The sequence below is a fragment of the Staurois parvus genome, unplaced genomic scaffold, assembly GCF_062004578.1.
Source record: "Staurois parvus isolate SC_StPar_1 unplaced genomic scaffold, SC_StPar_1.0 ptg000352l, whole genome shotgun sequence".
Classification (NCBI taxonomy): domain Eukaryota; kingdom Metazoa; phylum Chordata; class Amphibia; order Anura; family Ranidae; genus Staurois; species Staurois parvus.
In genome coordinates this window covers 4,628,019-4,640,655 of record NW_028318148.1, presented here as the reverse complement: position 1 = coordinate 4,640,655, position 12,637 = coordinate 4,628,019, and positions in this window count along the sequence as shown.

The following is a 12,637-nucleotide window of genomic DNA, read 5'->3' as shown; positions in this document are numbered from 1 at the left end:
GCGGTACAGGGGCCCATGGCAGATTAGGGGCCTGGCAGCAACTATGGGAGGCCCGTAATCTGCCAGCACCCTATGAAAAAAAATGGAACACACCAGCAGTGTGAGGAGATCTGAAAGTGGCACATGGCAGAGTGTGGCGATGGAGAAAGCAGCAATGGGAGGCCGTACAGGGACCCATGAGACACTCTGGACCTGGCAGCAGCATGAGGAGGCGGTACAGGGGCCCATGGCAGATTACGGGCCTGGCAGCAGCAATGGGAGGCCCGTAATCTGCCAGCACCCTATGACAAAATGGAACCCACCAGCAGTGGAGCTGGTGCTCTACTCCGTGGCCGTTTGCCTCCACTGACACTGCTGCGACCCTGCTGCCTCCTGGGCAACCCACCGACTGTTTTGCTCGCTGCCAAGCTGCCACCCTCTTCTCCTGATGATGCGGAAGCAATAGCCTGATGACGACGAGGCTGCCAAGTGCGATCAGCCTCATCATATTGTTATCCGGACGTCCGGCGAGACGGACGTGTCTCGGCGAGCTCCTGCTCCCCCGGCCCCAATCCGCTGCCATCTGGGCGGCAGCGGACCCTGACGGGGGCCCCACGACCCTCCGGTCCCTGTTCGCCAGCCAGGGAAGGCCACTGGACCTTTCTCCCGGAGCTCCGGGACTTGCGGCCTACCCGGCACCTGAAGCCGCGGCCTCGATTTCTGGCGCGGCCGACCAGGATCGCCGGACATCAGCCCGGACTACTGCCACTCCGCTCCTCGGTCCCCGCCGATCAGGGGATCACCCCTGCGCCCCTACCGCTGCCATCAGGGCCCATCCGGGCCCCTGTGTCTGCTGCCGAGGTCCCCACCAACACCCACAGTCACTCCGTCCTTCCAGCGGAGCTCCGGTGGTTCGCAGCAGCCTGAGGCCTACCGCGGCACCCGAAGCCGCGGTGTTTCCTGCCAGCCGTGGCTGGAATCGCGGCGGGAATTGCGGCCGCGGCGGGACGCCTCCGCTGCTCCGGGAAGCTACCACCACCACCAACGGTCCTGCTAACCCAGGAGGGATCCACCTCCACCCCGACGCTCCAGGACACCAGGTACTTCACCAGGGGCGCCCACTACCCACCAGGGAGCCCAACCACCATCACACCGCCAGCCTCCAGGGACTCACTCACTCAGGGATCCCACCATCCACCTGAAACCCCAAACCACCAGGGACCCTAAGCCACTATCCCTCCAGGGATCGCTACTACCCCACCAGGGATAGCACGGCCACCATCCCACCGGGGATCCCCTGCCCACCACCCCACCTGGGATTACCAGCCAGCCACCACACCAGGGAACGCTCGCCCAGCACCCTGATTTCCGGCACGCTATTCCCTCTGGCGACGCCCCGGCGACTAATGGCCCACCACGACCCTTGAAGCCGCGGTCTCTCCTACCGGCCGCAACAGATCACGGTTGAGCACAAACCACGCAGGGCCGACGATCGCTACCGCAACGCCCCGCTCGACTCTAATGACGATCCTTCAACACCTTCAGCGCCTCACGACGCCGAGCCCTCAGCACCCGACGCCTGGCCTCAACAACCCCAGTCACCGAGCCGCCAGCATCACCAGTCGCCGTGCCTACCATCACCCCCAGCCATCGCACCCTACGACCCCTCCACTAGCCGAACCACCGTACCCACGGAAGACATGCCACAGCACCCATGGTCGCCAGCTTACTGCACCCACAGACTGCTGCCAACCAGCTGCCGCCCTCCACCCTCACTTCCCCTACAGAAGGACTCAAATGACTCTCCCACGGTAATACAGATTCCCCACACCACCTTGCCCTGACCTGTATCCCTTCACCTCCCCTGACCCAACTGTCACCCCACCCACCCCAACATGCCTCCTGCACTCCTCCTCCTCATTTTCCTCTCCACCATCCCAAAAATCGCCTCCCTCTACCCCCCAAAACAGCTCTACATTGCCCCTTCACTACTCCCCTCTCCCCACTACGGCACTCACCACCTCCTCCTACTACTCCACTCCCCCGTCGACCCACGTGCCACCACTATCAGACCCACACGCTCCTACACTTCCCATTCCCATGCCACCTTCCTCACCCTTCTCCTTCTCCTATCTGCTGGGGACATCTCCCCGAACCCTGGCCCCTCGCCACCTCACCCCTCCTCTAGGGACCCCCCTGCTCCCGCCAGCTGCCGTAACCCCCTCAACCTCATATCTGTGCCCCTTCTCCCCGCATCCATCCCCCCTCTCTCGGTTGCACTCCTGAACGCCCGCTCGGTCTGCAACAAACTTACTGCCATCCATGACCTCTTTATCTCCCGCTCCCTTAACCTCCTAGCCATCACCGAAACCTGGGTACAGGCCACTGACTCCACCTCCCCTGCGGCACTCTCCTATGGAGGTCTCGTCTGGTCCCATTCACCAAGACTGAGCGGTCACAAAGGTGGTGGGGTCGGCCTGCTCCTATCACCGCTGAGCACCTTCCAGGTCCTCCCTAACCCTCCCTCCCTAACTTTCTCCTCCTTCGAGGCTCACTGCATCCGGCTCTTCTCACCCACCCCCCTAAGGATCGCAGTGATCTACAGGCCTCCCGGATCCATACCCCGCTTCCTGGATGACTTCGCTGCCTGGCTTCCCTTCTTCCTCTCCTCTGAGCTACCAACCATCATCCTCGGGGACTTCAATATCCCCATCAATGACAACAGCCCGGCTACTTCCCAATTCCTCCACCTAACCTCCTCCTTCGCGCTCACACAGCACACTCAATCCTCCACCCACATCATTGGGAACACCCTGGACCTCGTCTTCTCCCACCTCTGTACCCTCAACCAGTTCTCTAACACCCCCTTCCCTCTCTCTGACCACCACCTCCTCACGTTCTCCATCTCCCCTTCCCCTAACTCCCCCCCCCCAGAGCGCCAAACCATCACCAGCCGCAACCTTCGCAACCTGAACCCGGCCCCCCTCCACTCAGCTGCCGACCGCCTACACGACAGCATCCTTCCACTGTCTTGTCCTGACCTAGCCACTAACACGTACAACAACTCACTATCAGCTACCCTAGACTCTCTGGCACCCCTAACCACACGCTACATCAAACCCAGACCGCTCCAACCATGGCAGAACGACCACACTAAATGCCTCAAACGTCGCAGTCGTGCGCTGGAGAGACTATGGCGCAAAACCAGGTCCCCCCGTTCATTCTCCCTCTACAAATCTGCCTTCCTCACTTACACCTCCTCCCTCCACGCCGCCAAGCAGGCTTACTTCGTAAACCTGATTAACACCCTCTCCTCCTGCCCTCGCCGACTCTTCTCCACCTTCAACTCCCTGCTCTCTCCCCCCCCTCCTCCACTCAGTACCTCACTCACCGCCCACGAGATTGCCACTCATTTCCACAATAAAATTGATGCTATCCGTCAGGACATAGTCAACTCGCAATCTACCTCCCCACCTAGCCTCCCCCCCCCTATCTCCCCCTCATCTCTTCCCTCCTCTGACCTCGCAACCGCACTGCCCCCCTCCACACCCAAGACCCCGCTTACCGTAACCCCACCAGCTCTGCACTCCTTCAGCCCCGCTACCACTGAGGAAGTCACCAGGGTCTTCTCTGAAGCCCGCCTCACTACCTGCCCCCTAGACCCTATCCCCTCTCGACTCCTCCAGTCACCCCCCTCTTCCCTCATCTGCTCCCTCACCCACATCTTCAATCTCTCCCTCTCTACCGGCGTATTCCCCTCCCCCCTAAAGCATGCGCACATCACCCCCATACTCAAAAAGCCCTCCCTGGACCCCTCTGACCCAAACAACCTCAGACCCATCTCCCTGCTGCCACTCACTTCCAAACTCCTGGAGCGCTTAGTCTACAACCGCCTAAGCGCCCACCTAACTGACAACAACCTCCTTGATCCACTACAGTCCGGCTTCCGTCCCCTACACTCCACCGAAACCGCCCTCCTCAAAATCACCAACGACCTACTTACCGCCAAAGCCAAAGGCGACTACTCTGTCCTCCTCCTCCTGGACCTCTCCGCGGCCTTCGACACAGTTGACCACCCCCTCCTCCTTAATAAACTATTCTCCCTTGGCATCAGAGACACCGCTCTCTCCTGGTTCTCCTCTTACCTATCCCGACGCTCCTTCAGCGTTTCCTACAATGGTGCCACCTCCCCTTCCCTCCCCCTCTCTGTTGGGGTCCCCCAGGGCTCTGTCCTTGGACCCCTTCTCTTCTCCATCTACACCTCCTCCCTTGGCAAACTCATACACTCCCACGGCTTCAACTACCATCTCTATGCTGATGACACTCAAATTTACCTCTCCACCCCTCACCTCACCTCCACTTTCTCCGCCCGCATCACTCACCTCCTAAACGACATCTCTGACTGGATGTCGCTCCATTTCCTCAAACTCAACCTCTCCAAAACCGAGCTTCTCGTCTTCCCTCCTGCCCGCGCCCCCCCCCCCATCCTATCCATCACTACTAACATCACCACCATCAATCCCGCCCCGCAAGCCAAAGTCCTTGGGGTCATTCTGGACTCTAACCTCTCCTTCCAACCTCATGTCAAATCACTGACAAACACATGCAGGCTCCACCTCCGCAATATCGCCAAAATACGCACCTTCCTTACCCCAGACACCGCTAAACTACTTGTGCACTCCCTGATTATCTCACGCCTTGACTACTGCAACTCCTTCCTCACCGGCCTACCCCAGTGCAAACTCTCCCCGCTTCAGACCATCCTGAACTCAGCTGCCAGACTCATCCACCTCACCAGCCGCTCCACCTCTGCCACCCCCCTCTGCCTCTCCCTCCACTGGCTCCCTATCGCCCAACGCATCAAATTCAAACTACTCACTCTGACCTACAAAGCCATTCACAACACTGCCCCTAACTACCTCACCGACCTGATTCCCAAGTACCACCCTATCCGTACCCTTCGCTCTTCACAGGACCTCCTTCTATCTTGCTCCCTGGTCTCCTCCTCACACGCACGTCTGCAAGACTTCTCCAGGTCCTCCCCCATCCTCTGGAACTCACTACCCCAATCCATCAGACTGTCACCTTCCCTCCTCACCTTCAGGCGCTCCCTGAAAACCCACCTCTTCAGGGAAGCCTACCCCACCCTCACCTAACTGCTGCTCTCCTTCATTCCTCCTACCACTCCATCCCCCACAGCCACTTCCTCCTGTACCACTACCCCCTCCCTCCCAGATTGTACGCTCGAAAGAGTAGGGCCCTCTTACCCCTCGTGTGCTGTTCGTAGCTGCTGTAATGTTTCATGTATTGTCCCCCCCTCTATTGTACAGCGCTGAGCAAACCCTTTGGCGCTATATAAACTCAATGTAATGTAATGTAATGTAATAATCATCATCAATTAGGGTCTCCGCCTCACTACTAGCCCCCTCGGCTGCGTGTGGGTCAGGAGACAGACCTGTCTCTAGACCGGCTACCGAGCCACTCTCCTCGCCACTACTTCTTCGCCTGGCTGCTGAAGAGGCGGATGTCTCCCCCCGTTCCTGACCGCCCTCTGTTAGCTCTTCCTCACTGTACAGTGGGGCTGAGCCCTCAGCATACGATACTTCGCTTGGTGAGGGAACACCAAAGGACAGGGGCAGGTCGAGGACACGTGATTTCAGTGGGCTTGCTCCCGGGCCATGCCAACTAACGGTTGTGTCTGACGTACCCACCGACCGTTGGCTGTAGGTGTCAGAGGTGACCTGGGAAGAGGAAGACGACCGAGCCAACCAATCGATGACGGCAGGGTTGTCGGTGGAGACACGACCGCTGGATGACACCGGGAGCACTGGCCTCTGGCTGCGACTAGTGCTGCCTCGACCCCTTCCTCTGCTGCCACGTCTGCTCGCTCCTAAAACATTGCCTCCTCTGCCACTCCTATGCATGTTGTCTGACATACTCTTTAATTAAACGATTCTGTGTCCCTGAGTAACAATTCTGTGTCTGTCCCTGATTAACAATTCTGTGTCCCTGAGTACCAATTCTGTGTCCCTCAGTAACAATTCTGTGTCCCTCAGTAACAATTCTGTGTCCCTCAGTAACAATTCTGTGTCTGTCCCTGAGTAACAATTCTGTGTCTGTCGCTGAGTAACAATTCTGTGTCCCTCAGTAACAATTCTGTGTCCCTCAGTAACAATTCTGTGTCTGTCCCTGAGTAACAATTCTGTGTCTGTCCCTGAGTACCAATTCTGTGTCCCTCAGTAACAATTCTGTGTCCCTCAGTAACAATTCTGTGTCCCTGAGTAACAATTCTGTGTCCCTCAGTAACAATTCTGTGTCCCTCAGTAACAATTCTGTGTCTGTCCCTGAGTAACAATTCTGTGTCTGTCCCTGAGTAACAATTCTGTGTCCCTAAGTAACGTTTCTGTGGCCCTAAGTAACGGTTCTGTGGCCCTCAGTAACAAATCTGTGTCCCTCAGTAACAATTCTATGTCCCTCAGTAACAATTCTGTGTCCCTCAGTAACAATTCTGTGTCCCTGAGTAACAATTCTGTGTCCCTGAGTAACAATTCTGTGTCCCTCAGTAACAATTCTGTGTCCCTCAGTAACAATTCTGTGTCTGTACCTGAGTAACAATTCTGTGTCTGTCGCTGAGTAACAATTCTGTGTCCCTCAGTAACAATTCTGTGTCCCTCAGTAACAATTCTGTGTCCCTCAGTAACAATTCTGTGTCTGTCCCTGAGTAACAATTCTGTGTCTGTCCCTGAGTAACAATTCTGTGTCCCTGAGTAACAATTCTGTGTCCCTCAGTAACAATTCTGTGTCCCTCAGTAACAATTCTGTGTCTGTCCCTGAGTAACAATTCTGTGTCTGTCGCTGAGTAACAATTCTGTGTCCCTCAGTAACAATTCTGTGTCCCTCAGTAACAATTCTGTGTCTGTCCCTGAGTAACAATTCTGTGTCTGTCGCTGAGTAACAATTCTGTGTCCCTCAGTAACAATTCTGTGTCCCTCAGTAACAATTCTGTGTCTGTCCCTGAGTAACAATTCTGTGTCCCTCAGTAACAATTCTGTGTCCCTGAGTAACAATTCTGTGTCCCTCAGTAACAATTCTGTGTCCCTCAGTAACAATTCTGTGTCTGTCCCTGAGTAACAATTCTGTGTCCCTAAGTAACGTTTCTGTGGCCCTAAGTAACGGTTCTGTGGCCCTCAGTAAGAAATCTGTGTCCCTCAGTAACAATTCTGTGTCTGTCCCTAAGTAACAATTCTATGGCACTAAGTAACGTTTCTGTGGCCCTAAGTAAAGTTTCTGTGGCCCTAAGTAATGATTCTGTGGCCCTAAGTAACGTTTCTGTAGCCCTAAGTAACGTTTCTGTGGCCCTAAGTAACGTTTCTGTGGCCCTAAGTAACGGTTCTGTGTCCCTCAGTAACAATTCTGTATCCCTCAGGAACAATTCTGTGTCTGTCCCTGAGTAACAATTCTGTGTCCCTAAGTAACAATTCTGTGTCTGTCCCTGAGTAACAATTCTGTGTCCCTAAGTAACGTTTCTGTGGCCCTAAGTAATGGTTCTGTGGCCCTCAGTAACAAATCTGTGTCCCTCAGTAACAATTCTGTGTCTGTCCCTAAGTAACAATTCTGTGGCACTAAGTAACGTTTCTGTGGCCCTAAGTAAAATTTCTGTGGCCCTAAGTAACGATTCTGTGGCCCTAAGTAACGTTTCTGTAGCCCTAAGTAACGTTTCTGTGGCCCTAAGTAACGTTTCTGTGGCCCTAAGTAACGGTTCTGTGTCCCTCAGTAACAATTCTGTATCCCTCAGTAACAATTCTGTGTCTGTCCCTGAGTAACAATTCTGTGTCCCTAAGTAACAATTCTGTGTCTGTCCCTGAGTAACAATTCTGTGTCCCTAAGTAACGTTTCTGTGGCCCTAAGTAACGGTTCTGTGGCCCTCAGTAACAAATCTGTGTCCCTCAGTAACAATTCTGTGTCTGTCCCTAAGTAACAATTCTGTGGCCCTAAGTAACGTTTCTGTGGCCCTAAGTAACGATTCTGTGGCCCTAAGTAACGTTTCTGTAGCCCTAAGTAACGTTTCTGTGGCCCTAAGTAACGTTTCTGTGGCCCTAAGTAACGGTTCTGTGGCCCTCAGTAACAAATCTGTGTCCCTCAGTAACAATTCTGTGTCTGTCCTAAGTAACAATTCTGTGGCCCTAAGTAACGTTTCTGTGGCCCTAAGTAACGTTTCTGTGGCCCTAAGTAACGATTCTGTGTCTGTCCCTAAGTAACAATTCTGTGTCTGTCCCTGAGTAACAATTCTGTGTCCCTAAGTAACGTTTCTGTGGCCCTAAGTAACAGTTCTGTGGCCCTCAGTAACAATTCTGTGTCCCTCAGTAACAATTCTGTGTCTGTCCCTAAGTAACAATTCTGTGGCCCTAAGTAACGTTTCTGTGGCCCTAAGTAACAGTTCTGTGGCCCTCAGTAACAATTCTGTGTCCCTCAGTAACAATTCTGTGTCTGTCCCTAAGTAACAATTCTGTGGCCCTAAGTAACGTTTCTGTGGCCCTAAGTAACGTTTCTGTGGCCCTAAGTAACGATTCTGTGTCCCTCAGTAACAATTCTGTGTCTGTCCCTAAGTAACAATTCTGTGTCTGTCCCTGAGTAACAATTCTGTGTCCCTAAGTAACGTTTCTGTGGCCCTAAGTAACAGTTCTGTGGCCCTCAGTAACAATTCTGTGTCCCTCAGTAACAATTCTGTGTCTGTCCCTAAGTAACAATTCTGTGGCCCTAAGTAACGTTTCTGTGGCCCTAAGTAACAGTTCTGTGGCCCTCAGTAACAATTCTGTGTCCCTCAGTAACAATGCTGTGTCTGTCCCTAAGTAACAATTCTGTGGCCCTAAGTAACGATTCTGTGGCCCTAAATAACGTTTCTGTGGCCCTAAGTAACGATTCTGTGGCCCTAAGTAACGTTTCTGTGTCCCTAAGTAACGTTTCTGTGTCCCTAAGTAAAGTTTCTGTGGCCCTAAGTAACGTTTCTGTGTCCCTAAGTAACGTTTCTGTGTCCCTAACTAACGTTTCTATGTCCCTAAGTAACGTTTCTGTGTCCCTAACTCTCTCCCTGAATACAGCCAGGTCTGCCTCTGTTGAATGACTGGAGGCAAATGGAGAATTCTAAAATGGCCGCCATTTATAGCTCGACCATTACACAGTGCTGGCTGGCTGCTGATTGGCTAATGCGATCACATGTCATGAATGAATGCATTATGGGTCAGCGCGCCTTGTCTGCGCGCCTTCCCAGACATCCCCGCTCCGTCGCCGCACATGTCGCCGCCATTTTAGGAAAAATTTCGATTCGCGCATCCGAAGTCTGCTTATTTTCGGATTCGGCGCGAATCGAAATTTTTCTAATATTCGAAGCGAATTCCACTTCGCCTACTTCGATTCGTTCATCTCTAGTGTTTATACAAAACTAGTGCAGCACTACCCTCATAGAATATCCCCATAGAAGCTGCTTGTATTTTTGCCCGGGTCTCCCCTATCTTTGCCCTGCAGCCAGGCACAAGGTATTTGACAGCCAGGTGCGCACACACACTTTCTCTCGTTGTCTTCAATATCTAGGGGACATTGTTTTTGTATTTTTTTGTAGAATAGGGAATAGGGATGGGTAATTCAGTAGGATACTCCGGAATTAGAACTAATTACAGTTGAGGACATCTGATTGATCTCTTAGTTGAGCAGATAGCAGAGTAGAAGCGGATAGCAGACTTCTCTTTAGTAATAGCAACAAGTAGTTTATAAGTGAGCAATGTCCCTTTAGCAGTTGTAGTAGTAGTAGCAGGGCAGAGCTCCACAGGTACAAACCAGTTACGGCAGACTGTGGACTGTGCAGTCCAAAAGTAACAGAAACTGAGCAAAGTCCTATGCAGTAGCAACAAAAGGACAAGCTCTTCAGAACAGTAGCCAGTGCGCCCTTTTTTTCACAGCTACGCTGATTATCAAGTACCAGAAGGGTAGCAAAGCACACAGAGTCCCCAAGATCTCTCAGTGTCTGTACTCACAAGGCCCAAGGACAGAATAATAGCCTCCTTCCAATCTTCCAAGCGACACCTTCCAGTGATACCAGACAAATCTTTGGCAGACAGCTCCCCACAGTCAGATTACTGAAGAACCAGGGTCACTCTCTAACTCCAGGCCCTCAGGCCACCCACCTGAGGCCACATGGCAGCAGTTGCCAGGTGAAGCAAGCCTGCCTCCAGCCTGGCTTAGTGCAATCCTCTCCAGGAAAGAGTCCATGTGCTCACCGAAAAAAAATACCAGCTCCCAGCATGCAATGGGGCCACTCTCCCCTGTAAATGGCCAGGGCTATATCCATATTCATGTTGTTCATTTGCCTAGCTTCTGCTTATGTTCTGGAAGGCTCTCATAGCTTCCAGGAGGCAGGTGGAGTTCAAGACAAACTCATTCAACACCAGAGCATCACTAACAGACATGACTAATCAATTGCAGCACTCTTAAGCAGAATGCCAAACTGAATTTATCTAACAGACTCTCTGTTAAGCAGAGAAACACAGCTACTATACAAAATCCTAGCACCTACTGTATATAAGCGCACCTATATAAGAGGGTGCTACACTAGCTAGAAACCCCACCAAACAGGGGTTACTACAATCAACCAGACATTCAACTACTAGTAGACTAGGATGAAGGACAATTGGACCCTACTAGTGGGGGAAATCGAACTAAGAAGAACAATTTACAAACAGACTGACTACCCTCCAAAATTTGACAGGTTCTGCCATAAGTCCTGAACCCCAAGTCCTCCACATCTGTGAGCAGATTGTCATCACACTGAGGAATTGTCAAAGTTGAAGTGCATCTGTTGGCCTTCATGGCCATCTGATCCCAGGATATTTCAGATATTTGGGTACAGAACATTGTACCCAGGGGCTACAAACTAGAATTTTGGTATCTGATTCCGCCCCGCTTAATGTGGTCAAACTTGCCAACATCCCCACAAAGATTGACTGACCTTCACACTATTCTTCACCTAACTGGCCCTAGTCTATGTCCCAGAAATCTAGAGGTTTCAAGCTGTCTATTGACAGAGAATGTTGCCCTTCCCTTTTGGCCTGTCTACTGCACATTTAGTCTTCACCAAAGTGCTCACCCCTGTTCTTGCTGTACTAAACTCTCAGGGCATCCCCATAATGGGATATCAGAATGACATTCTTGTGAGGGAACAGTTGACTCAAGCTGTCTCGGCCAATGTCCATTGAACCATGCAGACCCTACAGAGATTCAGGTGGATACTACATTTCCAGAAATCAGCTTTGGAAAATTTAGGCCTGATTTTAAATATGGCTCTAAGGTTTTCTTTTTCCTGGATGAAATCTAGACTCTGCCCTGCTCCCACATTTGGACTTTTCAGTCCAGGAGTTTGAACGAGGGTCTTGGTGTCCTCCTTTAAAGCAGTTTCATATGCTTTTCAATTTTACTCCAGGCAGTTGCAACTCAATATTCCAGCAACATAGGACAAAAGGGTGCAGTCTCTCGATCGTCGAATATGCCTGACCAGCAGGACCAGGCTTGCCCTTGCATGGTTGGTCACAAGTTAACCATTGAAATCAGGAGAAACCTTTCTCCCAGTGGTTTGAAACTGTTTAAGATGTATTCCAGCCTATCAGCCTAGGAAGGAAGCCTAGGTACCTTTCTGGTACAAGGGACTTGGTCACTGGAGCAAGTTTGTCTCCTGATGCGTTTTCTAGTACTCAGGGAAATTCATTTATCCCTTCAGTGCTGGACTTTTTGTCTCCAAGTTTCAGTTCAACAATGCCACTGCAGTGATTAACATTGACAACAGGAAAGTACCAGAGGTCTCACAGCTCAAAGAGAAATGGCTCTGATTCTGCCTTGGGCAGAAATTCACAATCCAGCCCTGACTAATGTGCTCATCCCAGGCATGGAATGCTGGCATCACAAACAAACAAAAGATTTCCCAGCACACTTGCTAGCCCGCCTGCAAAACAACCAATTTTGGCCCTGTCTAACAGTTTATGTTAAAAACAGAGGGTTTTGTTTGCACACAAATACATACATAAGCCACAGTCCTGCATATAGGGTCCTCTGTATGCTGTGAATCTAACTCTAAAATTTCCACAGCCTCCGCAGTGGGAGCACATATATCAATGGACAGGTTAAGAGGCAGGTAAGGGAATGCTGGATGTGAAACTCCTAGCTTCCATGTTTAACCAGAAATAGAGCAAGTTTGTCTTCAGATTCAGGGACCCTCTAGCCTTAGCAGTGGGTACTCTGATAATGCTGTAGGATCAGTTCAACCTGATCTACACTTTTCCTCCTCTGAAGCTTTTTCCTCTGCTACTGCACAGGATCAGGATGGAAGACATTCTGGTGATTTTTCCACACTAAACTGGCGCAAGTCCAGAGGGACAAAGGCCTATTGGATTCAGTCATCCCTACACTCTTAATAGCTAGGAAATTGAATTCTCACAAATTTGGAATTGCAAAGTGTATTCCTCTTGGTGCGAAACAAGGAAATTCCATCCTAGGAAGTTCTCCATGGGTTGAATCCTGTCTTTCCTGCAGTCTGGTCTTTATCAGTTTTTGGTCTTGAGCAATATCAAGAGTCAAATTTCTGCCTTAAGGCAGTAGTAAACTTTCCCCACCAAAA